This window comes from Salmo salar, chromosome ssa22 (genome assembly GCF_905237065.1).
Source record: "Salmo salar chromosome ssa22, Ssal_v3.1, whole genome shotgun sequence".
Classification (NCBI taxonomy): Eukaryota; Metazoa; Chordata; class Actinopteri; order Salmoniformes; family Salmonidae; genus Salmo; species Salmo salar.
The window spans coordinates 23908962-23929405 of record NC_059463.1 but is presented as its reverse complement, the minus strand read 5'-3'; positions in this window follow the sequence as shown (position 1 = coordinate 23929405).

The following is a 20444-nucleotide window of genomic DNA, read 5'->3' as shown; positions in this document are numbered from 1 at the left end:
CCTCACAAAATAAATTGGCACACTAAATGCTGCTGCAAAGTGATTGCCGACAATGTTATGCACAAGCACCAAGGCATTAGATATCTAACAAGTTAGCTAGCATGTTAGCTAGCTCAAGCAGTGTGCACTCCTCAGCAAACCTTAAAACCTCTTCAGCGTCTCATCCCGTCAGCGGGATCAAAATCCAGCGAAAAATCATATCGCCAATTAGCATTAAAAAAAATCATAATTTAAAAAAAATATATATATATATATATATATATATATATATATATTTTTTTTTTATAGATACACCTCTCCTGAATCGACCCACGTCATCCGATTTCAAAAAGGTTTTACAGGAAAAGCAAATCATTAGATTATGTTAGATGAGTCCATCGTAAAAAGCAGCAACAGAGCCATTTTCCGACCAACCACTTGCATCACATATAACCAAAAAACAGCTAAATGCAGCACTAACCTTTTACAAACTTCATCAGATGACACACCTAGGACATCATGTTATACAATGCATGCATTCTTTTGTTCAATAAAGGTCATATTTATATATAAAAACAGCATTTTACATCGGCGTCTGACGTTGACTAAATAATTTCCCCTCAAATGCGTCCCGGTAAACAATGCTACAATTCCCTAAATTACTATCCGATAACGATTTTTTACATTTATATTGTCAATCTAACATTTATAGAAGAATATCTCTTGAGAACACCTGTCATACCAGATTTTAAATTAACTTCACTGGGTAATCACACTTTGCGATAAAAGGAGATGCGATACTCAGAAAATGAGCTAATATACAGAGCTCGGCGCCATCTTGGACCAATCGCATGTCACATCTCATCTTGTATAATATTGTCAATAATCGCCTACCTTTAGTTGTCTTCATCAGAAAGCATCCCAGGTCCACAACAGATGTATTTTCGGTCGAAAAAGTCCATACTTCACGTTCCATTAGCCTGCTGTTGGTAGCGCGTCCTAGGGCTCACTCCAAGCGCAGGGCTGAAGTTCCGGATAAAATGAGATTCTCCCGCCTGTAGGTTCGTTCAAACATGTCAAACGTTGTAAAACATTAATCTTCAGGCCCTGTAACACCAAGAGAGCCAATAAGATTCGAGGGGGATGATTTCATTGCCTTTAAAACCGTTTCCAAAGGTGGGGGTAGACATGGCCGCCGGCGTCATAATGGTGATGGCCCATCCCCTGTGACCAATTTCCAATGACTCTCATTCACTGAGTTTCGACTGTATAAGGCTCAAACCACTGTGAAAAGACTGGCGACATCTAGTGGAAGCAATAGGAAGTGCTCACTGAACCATGGTTAACGGTGTGATTTATAGGGAAAGATGAGAAGTCGAGTCAACAATTCTGAATTCCACTTCCTGTTTCAATCGGTCTCGGGGTTTTGACTGCCATTTGAGTTCTGTTATACTCACAGACACCATTCAAACAGTTTTAGAAACTTTAGGGTGTTTTCTATCCATATATCATAAGTATATGCATGCCCTAGCTTCTGAGTTTGATTAGTAGGCCGTTGAAAATGGGAACGATTTCTTTTCAAAATGCGCTGTGGCGCCCCCTATCCTAGGGTATCCTCAAGAGGATTTATTAATTAGTTATTGGCTTGGTAAATTCAAAGTTCTTGAACAATAGGTAAATATCATGGTGTTTCGCCAACTAACTTTACCTCCTTGCAAAATGTTAATCTTGACCTAGTCCTGTTTTACTGTTCATAGAACCTAGCTAGCAACATCGCCTTTTACCTTTAGCTGCCATGGCAATATGTTTCAGACTCGAGCACAAAATGAGGATATGGAGCAATCACTAATAGCGTTACTGCTTACAATTCTGACTACAACCACATAGACAAACGTTGAATAAATCAATCGCCATGCTTACCTTGACGAAAATTCTAGGTACTGTCTTCTCCGCTAACGCGCCAGCGTTTTTTTCTGGAAGATTCTTCTCTCGCGTGTTTTGAATTGTTCCTCATTACTCATCATGAATTAACTTTATTGGTTCACACTCCCCCTACAAGATTCAAACTAATAGATCTGATTTTGCTTCGTGTTGCATTGATTGCAAGCAATGAAATCATGTTGAAAGGAGAAACAAAACATGTCTGAGAAAATCACACATAATATGTTTTCGTATATCTGACAGCCCACCTTGTACTGTTTTTCAGTGTTAATCTGATTACAATATTTCAGCTGGTAACGTAACAGATTACATTTAGCGTTTTTTTTGTAATCCCTTACATTACATGTAATCCGTTATTCCCCAACCCTGGCCACCTTAGTCTGCATTTGAGGCTATGTGATAGGCACATCCTCACCATATAACAAGAGCTGAACCCACCCATTTTATCCTCAGGGGAGGTGTTTCAAACCCTGATGAAATTTTTCAATCTCTGTCCTTAGCAAGATTGAGTCACCCCGGGTTGAAAATATTACTGTGGAGTGAAAATGTGGAAACACCAGCCTTGCTGCTGGCAATCAAGCTGGGATGAAAATGTCTGTGTGAAAATGCTTGATGTGTTATAAGCAATGACACTGATGAGTTACCAACTCCTTTAGGAGGATATCAACTCCCACCTCCCAAGCTGTAGAATACTTTTTAAATAATTTAACACATAAAGACTGTGTGAGTGATGTGTTGGCTGAAAATCAATTGAGTGTCTAGGCTTATCTGTCTCCTTCCCTGCATTGATACTTGCAGTATTTCAAAAAACATAACAGATTTTCTCTCTATCCAAAAGGCAGATAGGGTGGCTTTTTGTAAAAGTAACATTTAGATTTGGGTGAAAATGCAATTTATACCATGTAAACATTTTCAGCATGGAGATGGAAAACCAATATTTGTCACATCATGATCCAGCAGTATTTCATATTTTTGTTTTAAATGTGTCAATAAAAGTGACTGGGGATCTGAGTATTGTCAAATAGGGCCTCCATAGTAGCTTGTTTCCCCTGTCTCTTACCTCTAGCACAGAAGATTCATGAGTGGAGCAGGTCTTGCTAGATCACTCCATTTATAACAGCGCCGGAGCTGGACTTCTAATTTATGAACAGTCAAGGGTCTACAAGAACCCATTAACTATGGAGGACATGGAGGAGTGAGAAATGTATAAATTAAACGAAAACGCAAGATTACATCCTTCTCCATAATTTAAAATGTTGTTTTCTTTCATGAAAGTGGGGTTGAACTTCACTGAGTTAAAAAAATAAGTTTACAACCCCCCCACCCCTGACGTGTCAGGAAAACAATTCAATGTAAGTATTTGTGTATATGTGTGTGTATGTGCATGCGTGCCTGAACGCTACTGTTGTCAATGGGTTAACTCTGACCCCCTTTGGTGGCATTTTCTAAACAACACGTAATATTGTATAATACCCTCAATGTAAATTTCGGTTTCAAAACTATAAGTCCTACAAACACATGCTTAGTACTGTTAGATCTATACTTTTTCAATAAATGTTAATCAAATACAACCACCAACTGTTTGCTAATTGCTGTTGCCACAGTATAAGATGGGAATTGAATCTCAACAAAGAAACAGCCGGTGGTTGCATTTGATAAATGTTTTATTAAAAAGTATGGATATTAGCAAACAACAAAAGACATGCAATATAGGTGTTTTTATAAGAGGTGTTGATAAGCTGAATGTACCGAGCTGTGTTTAAACTACTAACACACAGCTCGGACACCAATGCATACTCCACAATACATGCCACAAGAGATCTCTTCACGATCCCCAAGTCCAGAAAAGACAATGGGAGGCGCACAGTCCTACATAGAGCCATGACTACATGGATTTCTATTCCACATCAGGTAACTGATGCAAGCAGTAGAATCCGATTTAAAAAACAGGTAAAAATACACCTTATGGAACAGTGGGGACTGTGAAGAGACACACACAAAGGTACAGACACACGCACACAAGCGCTAGCACACACACACACTCTACACACACGTACATTGTAATATTGTTGTATGGTGTATTATACATTTTGTATTGTAGATATGTAGTGCTGTAATAATTTGATATGATGTACTGTTTTGTATTTGTTTAAATGTAATGTAAGTGCCTTAATGTGTTTGGACCCAAGGAAGAGTAGCTGCTGCCTCTAATAAATACAAATACAAATAGGTACAAGGTAAGCGTTTCATTATGTATTTTTTTTTTTTTTTTACCTTGGAATCGCTTTAGGCGGAGCTGAATTCCACAAAGCCTGGTCTCTGCTCAACTCCATTGGTGGAGTTCATCAGAAACGTCCTTCACCATGGAGAGAAGTTTAGTCAGCTACTGTGTATGAGGACAGAGACATGCCACCGATCATTACTGTGTTTTTTATGAACACAGAAATGCAGCAGAGTGTACTTTCTGGTCTTTAAAGTTCCGGAGCGTTGCGGCGCTGATCCAAGCATTTTTATCCCAACGGAGATATGTGTAGTAATTTAAATGATTTGACAGGTACATCCGTTCTGTGACAGAGGCAGGCTATTACAATGAGTCTGTCATTCATCCTATATGGGCTGAGAAGAGACAGCTTTGCAACTTACAGAAGCAGACAATCCCTTTCAGTCAAGCTCATTCCCCGAAACAGCCAGTGACACCCCTATGTAAATTGTGTCTCTGGAAAGAAATTCAGCTCAATACAACAGTTGCCTCAAAACGTCTACAACTTAATCTAGATTCCCCTCACTACACTGCCATAAAATAAACAATTTGGGATGGAAGCGGTGTGCAATGTATCGTTACTGTTCATGTACAGTATGAGGGTTGTCTTATGGGACATCATTTCAGAAACAACTTCCAGAATACAATTCCATTACAGGTTAAAGATGTCACTAGGGCAACCCCTTTATCCTCTCTGGTATCATTGGGACGCTAGCATCCCACCTCGACAACAGCCAGTGAAATTGTAGGGCACCAAATTCAAACAACAGAAATCCCATAATTAAAATTCCTCAAACATACAAGTATTATACACCATTTTAAAGATAAACCTCTTATTAATCCAACCACAGTGTCTGATTTAAAAAAGGCTTTACGGCGAAAGCACACCATTCGATTATGTTAGGACAGCGCCTAGCCACAAGAAACCATACAGACATTTTCTAGCCAAGGAGAGGACTCACAAAAGTCAGAAATAGCGATTAAATGAATCACTAACCTTAGACGATCTTCATCTGGTGGCACTCCCAGGACTCCATGTTACACAATAAATGTTCATTTTGTTCAATAAAGTCCCTTTTCATGTCCAAAAACCTCAGTTTAAATTGGCGCGTCATGTTCAGTAATGCATTGTCTCAAATAACATCTGGTGAAATTGCAGAGAGCCAAATCAAATTACAGAAATACTCATCATAAACATTGATGAAAGATACAAGTGTTATACATAGGATTAAAGATAAACGTCTTGTTAATCCAGCCGCTGTGTCAGATTTCAAAAAGGCTTTATGGCGAAAGCACAACATTTGATTATGTTAGGACTCCGCCTAGCCACAAAACATCATACAGACATTTTCCAGCCAAGGAGAGGACTCACAAAAGTCAGAAATAGCGATTAAATTAATCACTTACCTTTGATGATCTTCTTCTGGTGGCACTCCCAGGACTCCATGTTACACAATAAATGTTTGTTTTGTTTGATAATGTCCCTCATGTCCAAAAACCTCCATTTTGTTGGTGCATTTAGTTCAGTAATCCAAAGGCACAAAGCACGCTCTCAACATCCAGACGAAAGTCAAAAAAGTATAATAAAAGTTCATAGAAACATGTCAATCGATGTCTAAAATCAACCCTCAGCTTGTTTTTGTCATAAATAATCAATAATATTTCAACCGGACAAAAGCTTCGTCAATAGAAAAGGAGAAGCAAGAAAGGCGCGCTCCCGATCACGTGCTGGACTCATGTCTGGAAATCTCCACTGTCCACTCATTGAAAGTGATGTATCTCCCTCATTTTTCAGAGTAAAAGCCTGAAACAATGCCTAAAGACTGGCCACACGTAGAAGAAGCCATAGAGATCGTGAACTGGGTCCTAAGTCTTTGTATGGTGGATGGGAAAATCAAAAGAAATCAGCCAAGACCTCCGAAAAAATGTGTAGATCTCCACTAGTCTGGTTCATCCTTGGGAGCAATTCCAAACGCCTGAAGGTACCACATTCATCTGTACACACAATAGTACGCAAGTATAAACACCATGGGACCACGCAGCTGTCATACCGCTCAGGAAGGAGACACGTTCTGTCTCCTAGAGATGAACGTACTTTGGTGCGAGAAGTGCAAATCAATCCCAGAACAACAGCAAAGGACCTTGTGAAGATGCTGGAGGAAACAGGTATAAAAGTATCTATATCCACAGTAAAACGAGTCCTATATCAACATAACCTGAAATGCCGCTCAGCAAGGAAGAAGCTCCAAAACTACCATGAAAAAGCCAGACTACCGTTTGCAACTGCACATGGGGACAAAGATTGTACTTCTTGGAAAAATGTCATCTGGTCTGATGAATCAAAAATAGAACTGTTTGGCCATAATGACCATCGTTATGTTTGGAGGACACCATCCCAACCGTGAAGCATGAGGCTGGCAGCATCATGTTGTGGGGGTGCTTTGCTGCAGGAGGGACTGGTGCACTTCACAAAATCGATGGCATCATGAGGAAATGAAAATTATGTGGATATATTGAAGCAACATCTTAAGACATCAGTCAAGAAGTTAAAGCTTGGTCGCAAATGGGTCTTCCAAATGGACAATGACCCCAAGCATACTTCCAAAGTTGCGACAAAATGGCTTAAGAACAACAAAGTCAAGGTATTGGAGTGGCCATCACAAAGCCCTGACCTCAAACCTATAGAAATTTTGTGGGCAGAACTGAAACAAGTGTGTGAGCAAGGAGGCCTACAAACCTGACTCAGTTACACCAGCTCTGTCAGGAGAAATGGGCCACAATTCACCCAACTTATTGTGGGAAGCTTGTGGAAGGCTACCCGAAACTTTTACCCAAGTTAAACAATTTAAAGGCAATGCTACCAAATACTAATTGAGTGTATGTAAACTTCTGACCCACTGGGAATGTGATGAAAGAAATAAAAGCTGAAATTAATCATTCTCTCTACTATTCTGGCATTTCACATTCTTAAAATAAAGTGGTGATCCTAACTGACCTAAGACAGGGACTTTTTACTTTGATTAAATGTCAGTAATTGTGAAAAACGGAGTTTAAATGTATTTGGCTAAGGTGTATGTAAACTTCTGACTTCAACTGTACATAGTGGCCCGTTTGGGTACTTCAGATTATCACAGGTGTCTAATTATTTCTGGCCTATAAAAAAAAAATTGAATGACAAAGCTGCTCAAGTATAAATTACCAAAGTTACGATAGATTGCCATAGATGTTCTGTTAATTACTAAACTTACTGAAACTTCCAGTAACTTTGGTAAATTACCAGTAGCTTTGCAACCCTACTTGTGAGTAATCTCCCATTGTATCTTGTTTAACTGTAGAATACACTAATTAGACAACATGTTTATAATACCACTGTACTTTTCATGGGGTAATTATCATTGCACTCTAAACGTATGTATTCATCACCAACGACAAAGCTACTATTTATCCCCTGGATGACGCACCAAAAGGATGGTGTCATGATGAAGGCTATTGTTCTTCTTTACCAAGGACTGTCTTTTCACAGCATTTCTTTTTTTTTACAGCCCAACAAGTACATGCTTTACATAATTACAAGACATGAGAAAGTTTAATGGCATTCATTAATGAACACAAAAGATCAAGGCTGTGAATATAAATATAGAGGGGGGAAAACAAAGTGTCTTGTGATCGCTATAGTTTCCTTCACTGCTGTTGTCAGGAGTAATTATCAAATTTGACATGAGAGGTTGACAAACTGTAAATATATGTTATCACCCTGGGTTCAAACTCATTATTTTCAGTTCTGTAAAAGAGAGATTAGAGTTCCCCTTGCTCTGGTCTTTTTATACACTCTGATGAAATGTGTCAAACTGCGGACACCATTCTGTGCCAGTAAGGAGTTTAAACAAGCTTTGGAACTGTACACCAGCACCACTGCATATTTCTCAGCATATTCTCTGAGCTGTTTAAAAAAGTCTTGATGTCAAAGGTCCTGTTGATACTATCTGGACTGTGGCCTCGCCAGTGACTTTCCCTTCACCCATGCAGTGCCCACGCACCCCTTTGCCCTCTCAGAGCTGTAAACTGATCTATAAATGTGGCAGCTTAAATAACCTATGAATATTTCAAATATTATAAAACCCTGAGAGGACGAAGTGTTAGGCATATGGTTAAATTATACATTCTAGTGTATTGAGCTCATTAGGCCCCCGGAGGTCTCTACATGGTCTAGGGTGCCTAGATACCAATCCAGCAACCTATAGACACAGAAAATAGCTTTTCAATCTGTACTAATGGTTCTAAACCAGACTAAAGTGACCTGATAATAGCACAATAGTCACATAATGAAATCAAATTAGATCCCTCTGTCTCATATTGTACTATACATTACTAACTGCAGGCTAAACATCCATCTGCAAGTGATTCATAACAGCTCTTTATGACTCCTTCCCTGAACATTTTGTGTAATAAAGACTGCAAAATAGAATAAAAGTGATCACACATCAGTCTGGTGGCATGGCAGGCTAATCCAATAAGGACTCCTCCAAGAGGGTCATGCTGAAAACTGTAGGTTTCTCTCACACAGAACACAAGGGCATTACAGGCAATTTATGTTCGGTTATTCTCATGATCACCAAGTGCAGTTAGGATGATTGTTATGTCTAGGAAGGTGTGCCACTTCAAAACAGCACTATCCGTACACAGTTATATCTTTAATTGTCCCAAATGGCTGTAATGCATTAATCAACTAACCTCAACTAACCTTACCAACATAACCTTGTCCAATCCTAGCAGACATACAGGTATAACTGTTCAGTAGCCTACTCCAAATTACTGTTTTCTTGGAAGAAATGTTGGTTTAGTCCCACTGCTCTAAAAAGTCTCCTGTCTAATTACCACCTGGTAGAAATGGACCTGCACTCAGTGCAGTGGAGGTGGATGGTCTCTCTGGGAGCTCCTCTGCTCCCTAACAACCCCACAATCTTTGCCTCTAGCTGCTTAGAGGGCGAGTGCCTGTCATGATATACACCTCCACATTAGGCCTTGACAGGAAAGGGTTGTTTTTGATGAAGTGCAGTGCTTTGATGACAGCCTTCTCTCTCTCGTGAAGAATATTTACACTGGCTCAAGTGGAGGGCTGTAAATAAATGGCTTTGTGGTGAAGTGCAAAGCCAACAGAGCCGTTCCTATAGAAAGGTGGAGAAATCTGGTGAGGCTACTGGCTCTCTATTTTCCATCCTCTTAAAAAAATGTACTTATGGAGCAATTATATACAACATTGGGACAACACGATTAATAGAGTATCTGCCTGTGGCTTTGTGGGGGTGAACTGGCAAACAGAGGAAGAGTACTCCTCTCCCTGACAAGACTAGAGAGGTTCTGTGTTTGATACAATACTATGTTCTGCATTTGCTGTCGCTTGACATATGAGCTTCTGCAGTTTCACCCTCAAGCTTAAAACATGGGCAAAACATTTCCTTAGAGGAGTAGCCTCCGCAGTAGGAGTAGGAGCAGAAAGGGTATTGAGTTTTACTGTCTTCAGGTTTTAAATGGAGGGGAACAATTACAGGCACCTGACAATAATGGTTAGTCAGTTGGCTCCTTCAGGAAGAGATATTTCTCTATTCTGTCACTGTGCGCTCAATGAGATGTTCCTCCTGGCTGTTAGGTTGGTGGTTGACAGGGTTGCTCTGTGTGGTCACCCTGAAAGCAACACAGTTAAATTAAACATTTAAGCCATGCTATAGGCTGGGTTGGCCTGGCACACAGAGAGGCTGTCTGGAGCAGATGGAGAACCAAATAACAAGTGCAACAATATTTCATTAAATGAAAAGTTATTTCTAGGAGAGAAATAAATGCACTGACAATCACACTGTTTACCTTAATCAGTTGAGTTGACTTGTATTGTTAAGCACACTAATTAAATTCTGTCAAGACACGAGGTACACTATCAAAACATCTGTGTTTTTTGTGCTCATTGCCTATTGCATTCATGCCTGGGTTATGTACTGTTACTTTTATCTATATTTCTATTGTATTACGGACAGCTGTTGTGTAGTGACAGCAGTAGTAATAGGCTTAGCAATGTGATATATCAGATTACTAAACCTAATACATTGGTTTAATAAGAAAACATTCATCCTTGATCTGTGAATGTACCACAGTGTAAATGGATGTTTTATTGGGTAGTGCATTCGTTGACCATTATCATTTCCATCATGACAAGATGATGACATGTCATCAAAATCTAAGCACCACACCACTGGTGGACAACCTTAACCTTCCTGTGAGATGGTCATAAACAGATGAACATACATTTTCGTACATTGAATATTGAAATTCTAAACTGAAGCAGTATATCCAGAATATCTAGCATATTATACATACTGTATATAATTATAAACCATTAGTATAACCATTCACAATCTTTAAAGGTTAAAAAACAAATTATGCATGACCAACAAGGTTTACTGAGACAATCACAGAGCTATATGTACAGTACTCTATGTGACTAATTGATGGACATTTCTAGTGTGCATGTCACAGTTAAATATGTACAAGTCCAACCCTATCTTTAGCCACATCTTGTAATCTGACAGCTGGTGTCTAAGAATGACATTTTCATAGAGAAATTATGAAATTATGATTTTAAGCCAACAATCTCTTCTTGAGCCACCATAATTCATAAAAATAAACAGAAAGCCCAGTTATCTTCGTCTCATTTTCATTGGAAATTATTCCTGTGCAATATTTCATGAGGGCAGCTGTTAGAAATTGTGTGATGGTGTCTGTTACTTTTTCTCTTGGTGAGGTATGCATTTGGATATACATGGATCTGTGTAAAGACAATCATCTCGCTATACAATCTGCATATCTTTGTTTCTAATCTATCTGTCTTATTATCTCTCCTTTCATATCTCTTTGTAACTCTATCTTCAATTTGATCTATTCTTTCCCCCTCGCACGTCTTTTATTATTTTATCTTGATGCTGATAACATAAGTAACAAATAACGGAAATATCTGGGTACTGAAATGGTTAGCTGCAGAACACATTCTCACACACGACATTACATGTGCACATACAAACATGCATATATACACATGCAAACTAAAGCACATTCCTAATTACAGTATATAGTTGTCATAAGATTAACATTATCAGCATACTTTCAACTGCAAAATAATTTGTATTCCAAGGTAGACTTATATACTGGTGGTTCTGTTGCCATTGTTTTATCCATTAATGTGTTATTTTGGTAACACTTTATTTGACACCTATCATCATAGCATGTTATGACACGGCCATAAATGTGTCATAACAGCTGGCATAACCTGTCATATCATTGTCATAACACTGTTGTGACATATTGCACACTCCGCCAACCCGGATGTCGTAGCCCTGTCCGAATCCTGGCTTAGGAAGACCACCAAAAATCCTCAAATTTCCATTCCTAAATATAACATTTTCTGACAAGATAGAACTGCTAAAGGGGGCGGAGTTGCAATCTACTGCAGAGATAATCTGCAGAGTTCTGTCATACTATCCAGGTCTGTGCCCAAATCATTTGAGCTTCTACTTTTAAAAATCCACCTTTACAGAAACAAATCTCTCACTGTTGCCGCTTGTTATAGACCCCTTCAGCCCCCAGCTGTGCTCTGGACACCATATGTGAATTGATTGCTCCCCATCTATCTTCAGAGTTTGTACTTTTAGGTGATCTAAACTGGGACATGCTTAACACCCCGGCCGTCCTCCAATCTAAGCTAGATGCCCTCAATTTCACAAAAAGTATCATGGAACCTACCAGGTACAACACTAAATCCGTAACCATGGGCATGCTCTTAGATATCATCCTGACCAACTTGCCCTCTAAATACACCTCTGCTGTCTTCAACCAGGATCTCAGTGATCATTGCCTCATTGCCTGCGTGTGTAATGGCTCCGCGGTCAAACGACCACCCCTCATCACTGTCAAACGCTCCCTAAAACACTTCAGCGAGCAGGCCTTTCTAATCAACCTGGCCCTGGTTCCTGGAAGGATATTGACCTCATCCTGTCAGTAGAGGATGCCTGGTTTCTCTTTAAAAGTGCTTTCCTCACCGTCTTAAATAAGCATGCCCCATTCAAAAAAATGTAGAACTAAGAACAGATAGAGCCTTTGGTTCACCCCAGACTTGACTGCCCTTGACCAGCACAAAAACATCCTGTGGCGTTCTGCATTAGCATCGAATAGCACCCGCGATAATGCAACTTTTCAGGGAAGTCCGGAACCAATATACTCAGTCAGCTAGGAAAGCTAAGGCTAGCTTTTTCAAACAGAAATGTGCATCCTGTAGCACAACTTCCAAAACGTTTTGGGACACTGTAAAGTCCATGGAAAATAAGAGCATCTCATTGTCACCACCGATAAATCTACGATAATCGATAAGCATATAAGCATTTTTCTACGGCTGGCCATGCTTTCCACCTGGCTTCCCCTACCCCGGCCAACTTCTCAGCACCCCCTGCAGCAACTTTCCCAAGCCTCACCCCCCCTTCTCCTTCACCCAAAACCAGACAGCTGATGTTCTGAAAGAGCTGCAAAACCTGAATCCCTACAAATCCACTGGGCTAGACAATCTGGAACCTCTCTTTCTAAAATTATCTGCCGAATTACTAGCCTATTCAACCTCTCTTTCGTATCGTCTGAGATTCCCAAAGATTGGAAAGCTACAGCGGTCATCCCCCTCTTCAAAGGGGGAGACACTCTAGACCCAAACTGTTATAGACCTATATCCATCCTGCCCTGCCTTTCTAAAATCTTCAAAAGCCAAGATAACAAACAGATCACTGACCATTTCGAATCCCACCGTACCTTCTCGACTATGCAATCTGGTTTCCGAGCTGGTCATGGGTGCACCTCCACCACGCTCAAAGTTCTAAACGATATCATGACCTCCATCGATAAAAGACAGTACTGTGCAGCCGTCTTCATCGACCTGGCCAAGGCTTTCAACTCTGTCAATCACCACATTCTTATCGACAGACTCAATTGCCTTGGCTTCTCAAATGACTGCCTCACCTGGTTCACCAACTACTTCTCAGATAGAGTTCAGTGTGTCAAATCGGAGGGCCTGTTGTCCGGACCTCTGGTAGTCTCTGTGGGGGTGCCACAGGGTTCAATTCTCAGGCTGACTCTTTTCTCTGTATATATCAATGATGTCGCTCTTCCTGCTGGTGATTCTCAAATCAAATCAAAACAAATTTTATTGGTCACATACACATGGTTGTCATAATTACAGCCGTGTTGAAGAGACCAAACTGTGAAATGTAGATACTCATCTTTTTAATATATAAGAGCAAAGTATCCACGGGAAAAACAATAAACAAAAACGGCTAACAGGCTACGTACATACCAAAGACTAGCAGTGTTAGCACAACCACCCACAACCCCAAGTGACAAACATACTCCTAATTATATGACTCCCAATCAGGAACAACAATAACCAGCTGTCCCTGATCGGGAGCCACACAGACCCACATAGAAATACAACACCCAGAACACACATACACAGACATACTCTGCCACGTCCTGACCAAAACTACACAACAACACCCTCTGCTGGTCAGGACGTGACAATGGTTAGCAGATGTTAATGCGAGTGTAGCGAAATGCTTGTGCTTCTAGTTCCGACTGTGCAGCAATATCTAACAAGTAATCTAACAATTTCAGTAGCCAACATACTGATGGCTGTTTAACAGTCTGATGGCCTTGAGATAGGTGTTTTTCAGTCTCTCGGTCCCAGCTTTGATGCACCTGTACTGATCTCGCCCTCTGGATGATATTGGGGTGAACAGGCAGTGGCTCGGGTGGTTGTTGTCCTTGATGATCTTTTTGGCCTTCCTGTGACATCGGGTGGTGAAGGTGTCCTGGAGGGCAGGTAGTTTGCCCGCCGGTGCAGACCTCACCACCCTCTGGAGAGCCTTACGGTTGTGGCCGGAGCAGTTGCCGCACCAGGCGGTGATACAGCCCGACAGAGTGCTCTCGATTGTGCATCTGTAAAAGTTTGTGAGTGTTTTTGGTGACAAGCCAAATTTGTTCAGCCTCCTAAGGTTGAAGAGGCGCTATTGCGCCTTCTTCAGCACGCTGTCTGTGTGGGTGGACCATTTCAGTTTGTCCGTGATGTGTACGCCGAGGAACTTAAAACCTTTCACCTTCTCCACTACTGTCCCGTCGATGTGGATGGTGGGTGCTCCCTCTGCTGTTTCCTGAAGTCCAAGATCATCTCATTTGTTTTGTTGATGTTGAGTGTAAGGTTATTTTCCTGACACCACCCTCCGAGGGCCCTCACCGCCTCCCTGTAGGCCGTCTCGTCGTTGTTGGTAATCAAGCCTACCACTGTAGTGTCGTCTGCAAACTTGATGATTGAGTTGGAGGCGTGCATGGCCACGCAGTCATGGGTGAACAGGGAGTACAGGAGAGGGCTGAGAACGCACCCTTGTGGGGCCCCAGTGTTGAGTATCAGCAGCGTGGAGATGTTGTTTCCTACCCTCACCACCTGGGGGTGGCCCGTCAGAAAGTCCAGGACCCAGTTGCACAGGGCGCGGTTGAGACCCAGGGTCGAGACCCAGTTTGGAGGGTAGTATGGAGTTAAATGCTGAGCTGTAATCAATGAACAGCATTCTTACATAGGTATTCCTCTTGTCCAGATGGGTTAGGGCACTGTGCAGTGTGATTGCGATTGCGTCGTCTGTGGACATATTGGGGCGGTAAGCTAATTGGAGTGGGTCTAGGGTGTCAGGTAGGGTGGAGGTGATATGATCCTTGAATAGTCTCTCAAAGCATGATGAGGGAAGTGATTGCTATGGGGCGATAGTCGTTTAGTTCAGTTACCTTAGCTTTCTTGGGAACAGGAACAATGGTGGCACTCTTGAAGCATGTGGGAATAGCAGACTGGGATAGGGATTGATTGAAGAAGTCCGTAAACACACCAGCCAGCTGGTCTGCGCATGCTCTGAGGACGCGGCTAGGGATGTCATCTGGGCCGGCAGCCGTGCGAGGGTTAACACGTTTAAATGTTTTACTCACATTGGCTGCTGTGAAGGAGAGCCCGCAGGTTTTTGTAGCGGGCCGTGACAGTGGCACAATATTGTCCTCAAAGCGAGCAAAGAAGTTGTTTAGTTTGTCTGGGAGAAAGACGTCGGTGTCCGTGACGGGGCTGGTTTTCTTTTTGTAATCCATGATTGACTGTAGACCCTGCCACATATGTCTCGTGTCTGAGCCGTTGAATTGCGACTCTACTTTGTCTCTATACTGACGCTTAGCTTGTTTGATTGCCTTGCGGAGGGAATAGCTACACCTCTACGCATACGACACCGTTCTGTATACATTTGGCCCTTCTTTGCTTTTAAATGCAATTAAAACTAAGTGCATACTCTTCAAATGATTGCTGCCCCCACCCTCCCGCCCGACTAGCATCACTACTCTGGACGGTTCTGACTTAGAATATGTGGACAACTACAAATACCTAGGTGTCTGGTTAGTCTGTAAACTCTCCTTCCAGACTCACATTAAGCATCTCCAATCCAAAATTAAATCTGGAATCGGCTTCCTATTTCGCAACAAAACCTCCTTCACTCATGCTGCCAAAGATACCCTTGTAAAACTGACTATCCTACCGATCCTTGACTTCGGCGATGTCATTTACAAAATAGCCTCCAACACTCTACTCAGCAAACTGGATGTAGTCTATCACCGTGCCATCCGTTTTGTCACCAAAGCCCCATATACTACCTACCACTGCGACCTGTATGCTCTCATTGGCTGGCTCTCACTACATATTCGTTGCCAAACCCACTGGCTCCAGGTCATCTATAAGTCTATGCTAGGTAAAGCCCCGCCTTACCTCAGCTCACTGGTCACCATAACAACACCCACACGTAGCACGCGCTCAAGCAGGTATATTTCACTGGTCATCCCCAAAGCTAACACTTCCTTTGGCCGCCTTTCCTTACAGTTTTCTGCTGCCAATGACTGGAATGAATTGCAAAAATCATTGAAGCTGGAGTCTTATATGTCCCTCTCTAACTTTAACCATCAGCTGTCAGAGCAGCTTACCGATCACTGTACCTGTACACAACCAATCTATAAATAGCACACCCAACTACCTCATCCCCATATTGCTTTTTATCCTCTTGCTCTTTTGCACCCCAGTATCTCTACTTGCACATCATCATCTGCACATCTATCACTCCAGTGTTAATGCTAAATTGTAATTATTTTGCCTCTATGGCCTATTTATTGCCTTACCTCCCTACTCTTCTATACTTCCACACACTGTACATAGATTTTTCTATTGTGTTATTGACTATATGTTTGTTTGTGTAACTCTGTGTTGTTGTTCTAGTCGCACTGCTTTGCTTTATCTTGGCCAGGTCACAGTTGTAAATGAGAACTTGTTCTCAACTGGCTTACCTAGTTAAATAAAGGTGAAATAAAAAAATAGTGTGTCAAAGCCCACAAGTCCTACCACACAAGGCAAACCAATCCATTGTACTTGTAAAAAGTATCTTACTATATATAACATATCCTAAAATTGGCATTGTATTACCATTGTAATTGTAGACACATTGATGTCAAACATATGCCGAGCCAAATGCTCTGTTACTGATAGCTGAATGCCTCAGAAGGACAAATCACCCTATTTGGTGTACATGATAGGCCTATCTGGCTTATATTATTACCCTTACAACAACAACAAAATGTCCTGTGAGATTCTATACATTTACATATTTTGGAATTAAACTTTGTTTGTTTACAACATTATATGCATGTATTCTTAGTGCTACCGCTAGGGGGAGACATTCAAACTGTTAGCTGCAGGCGCGCGCCTCATACGATGGGTGAAGTCAAGCAGGAAGAGAAGCCCAGTGGAAACAATTTAATTGTCCTTGTTTTCAAGTTTGCAAAAACAAGTGAGATTTTAACTGCAACATTTATTTTTATGTGTATTACATCATCACGCACAGACTTTAATCCGCAATAAGTCAATTTGATGGAAACAACTTCTGCACATATTTTATTTATGCAGATTTTAGAATATTTGAATGAAAATCTGTCGCCAATTTGGATGGAAACCTAGCTAGTCATGTTTTTTTTACATTGTATTTTAAATAACTTGTAGAAAATACACTTTATGACATTATCATGAAGCATTATGACCATTCTGTGTCACTTTTTTTACATTGTATTTTAAATATTATTAAAAACACACTTTATGAAACTGTCAAGAAGCATTATGACCATCAAAATCATATATGCCCGTATGTCAGTCACAAAGAGTGTGTCTTGTCCTGCAATGTTTTAATTTTACTTAACTAGGCAAGTCAGTTATGAACAAATTCTTATTTTCAATGATGGCTTAGGAACAGTGGGTTAACCGCCTTGTTCAGGAGTAGATCGACAGATTTTAACCTTGTCAGCTCAGGGATTTGATCTTTCAACCTTTCAGTTAGCAGTCCAATGCTCTAACCACTAGGCTACCTGCCACCCCGGTCGGTAGCATTCATCCCAGTTATCAGAAACAGAGCATTGGGGTAGGTACATGTCTGACATCAATGTGTGCGTAATGACATTGATAATTTAATATGGTACATTTCAGAAAATGTTATATAACATAAACATACTGTTAACAATTAGGCTATGGTGTAATGGAATGGTTTGCCTTGTGTGGTAGGTTTTGTGGGTTTTGACAGTCTTATGTAGGTGTCATAAGCAGCCATAAAATAATGCAATATATGTCAGAACAGGTCTAAATATGTGTCATGACAGCGTTAAGACCATATTATGACAGGTTATGACAAGTTATGTCAGCTGTTATGGCCTTCCCTGTGGCTCAGTTGGTAAAGCATTGTGTTTGCAACGCCAGCATGGTGTGTGCAATGCCAGGGTTGTGGGTTTGATTCCCACGGGGTGCCGGTACAAAAAAAAAAAAAATGCATGAAATGAAATGTATGCATTCACTGCCGTAACTCGCTCTGGATAACAGCGTCTGCTAAATGACTAAAATGTAAAAATTACATAATGACATGGTTATGACCATGTCATAATGAGTTACGAGGCTAGGTGTCAAATAAAGCGCTACTGCTATTTTCTTCATACTATGCGGGTGATTTTACATTCCAATTTTTGCCAGTATGTATCGTAATCTCCAGTACTAATAGACTGGTTGGCTGACATTGTCACGAAAATGATGTGTGTGCATCAATGTGACCTGAAGTCCCGCGTTGTTATGATTCTGAACAGCTGGAAAGCTAGCAACAATGACAAGAAGCTGCCATTTGGGGAATCGTAAGGGGCTCATTTCAGCTAGTTTCATCTTGTTCTTTATACCCTGTCATTTTTTTAGGTGTTTTGACTTATTTCATGTTAATGCCAATATGGCCAAAAAAATTGCTAGCTAGGTAAACAACAACTGTAACAATGTATTTGAGACAACAACTGCTCATTGTGCAAATGTATTTATATTTTCAATAAACACTTGGAGACTAAATATAGTTAACATGTTGTCAACAATCTAACCATCTGTTTTTCCCCATAGTTGAGCATGAGTCTGTTTTGTTGCTAAACAACCAACCAGTCTGTGTGTTACACAAAAAGCCAACTAGTCTTGTATCTGTTACAGTATGTATGACCATAAGGCATACAGAAATGAATTGTATAGGCTTACATGGAGACACTCAAATGCTCATTATAAAGCAGAACGACAAATGCATATAGAGGTAATGCAGTGTACTGTAGGGCTGTGAGGGTTGTGGTGCACCAGGCTAACAAGGACACATGGTGAGCCCGTCTTCATGTGGCTCAGCAGGGGTTATGCTGGGCTGTCCTCTCAGAGCACCACTTATCTGCTCCCCCAGAAAAGTTTCTGGCTTGTGTTTTTCTTCATCCCCATGGCCCCTCCTGGGACTCCACAGCATTCTTTTGTGAAGAGGAGGGCAGATTTATACCTGGCCTGTTTTGCAATGCTCAGGAGCATCTTATCACGAGCTGGCAAAACCCCTGGCCGGGGGATCGGAGAGAGCAGGCCAGTCTCGTTGGGTTGGGGGCTGGAGCTGCAGAACCAAAGGCAGGGGGTGGCATGGTGAAACCTTATCTCAGTGTGAGCAGCCATGGTTCCCCTCCCTACCCCTCTGAACTACATACAAGTCTCTCAGATTAGCACCACCCCCCTCCCATCCCCCTGTTATCCACCTCCCTACCTCCCCTGATCCCCTGAACAGACATCATTACCCTGATTATTACTGTTATCAGCCTGATGAATGGAGGACAAAGCGTGGACCTTTTGTTGTGAATGGCTTTGTTCTGGTTCTATGTGAGTTCATGGCTGTGTCAGGAGGGTTGGCTAAATATGCACACAGGCCCACTGGGGAGAAAGATTCCATTGGACAGTCAGCTGGGAGTCTGATAATATGCCCTCCACACAACATTGCACACATCAACAACACTGTACCTTGTTCTCAGCTATGAAAATACTATCAGATTGGTCCAGGGTTTCCTAGTACCTCAATGGCAAGACAATCCAGTGTTTTTGAATTTCTCTGTTGAATTACAGTGACACTTTACCTAAGTTGGTCTGACAACAGACATGTCAATGATGTCATTCAAATGTCAATGTTACTTCAAATCAAATTTTGTTGGTCACATACACATGATTAGCAGATGTTATTGCGAGTGTAGCGAAATGCTTGTGCTTCTAGTTCTGACAGTGCAGCAATATCTAACAAGTAATCTAACAGTTCCACAACAACTACCTAATACACACAAATCTAAGTGAAGGGATGGAATAAGAATATGCACATATAAATATATGGATGGGCCATGACCGACCAGCATAGACGAGATGCAATCGATGGTATAAAATACAGTATATGCATATTTACACTTGATACTATGTCAGGCCCTATCATGTTTAAAATTATATATGGTATTAGTTAATATAATATACAAAAGCACATTATTTAAATTGCATTATATAAAGTATTTCTGGAAACGTTTAGACTTGTGGTGGGCAGACATTAGCTGAAAGTAGGCCTGGGGCATCTGTGGACAGGACGGCCAACAGGCATCTTAATTAAATCCAAAGTGGTTTATGTGAGGGCGTTATTCAAATCAAACCATGTTTGTCTGGGAAATTATGTAGAATTGTATTTGAAACATAAAGTCAAAGATACTCAAAAGAGAGCAACATTGTTTAATTAAATCCCCATAGTTGTCATTAGCTTGCAAGCTTCTGGAGCCCTGG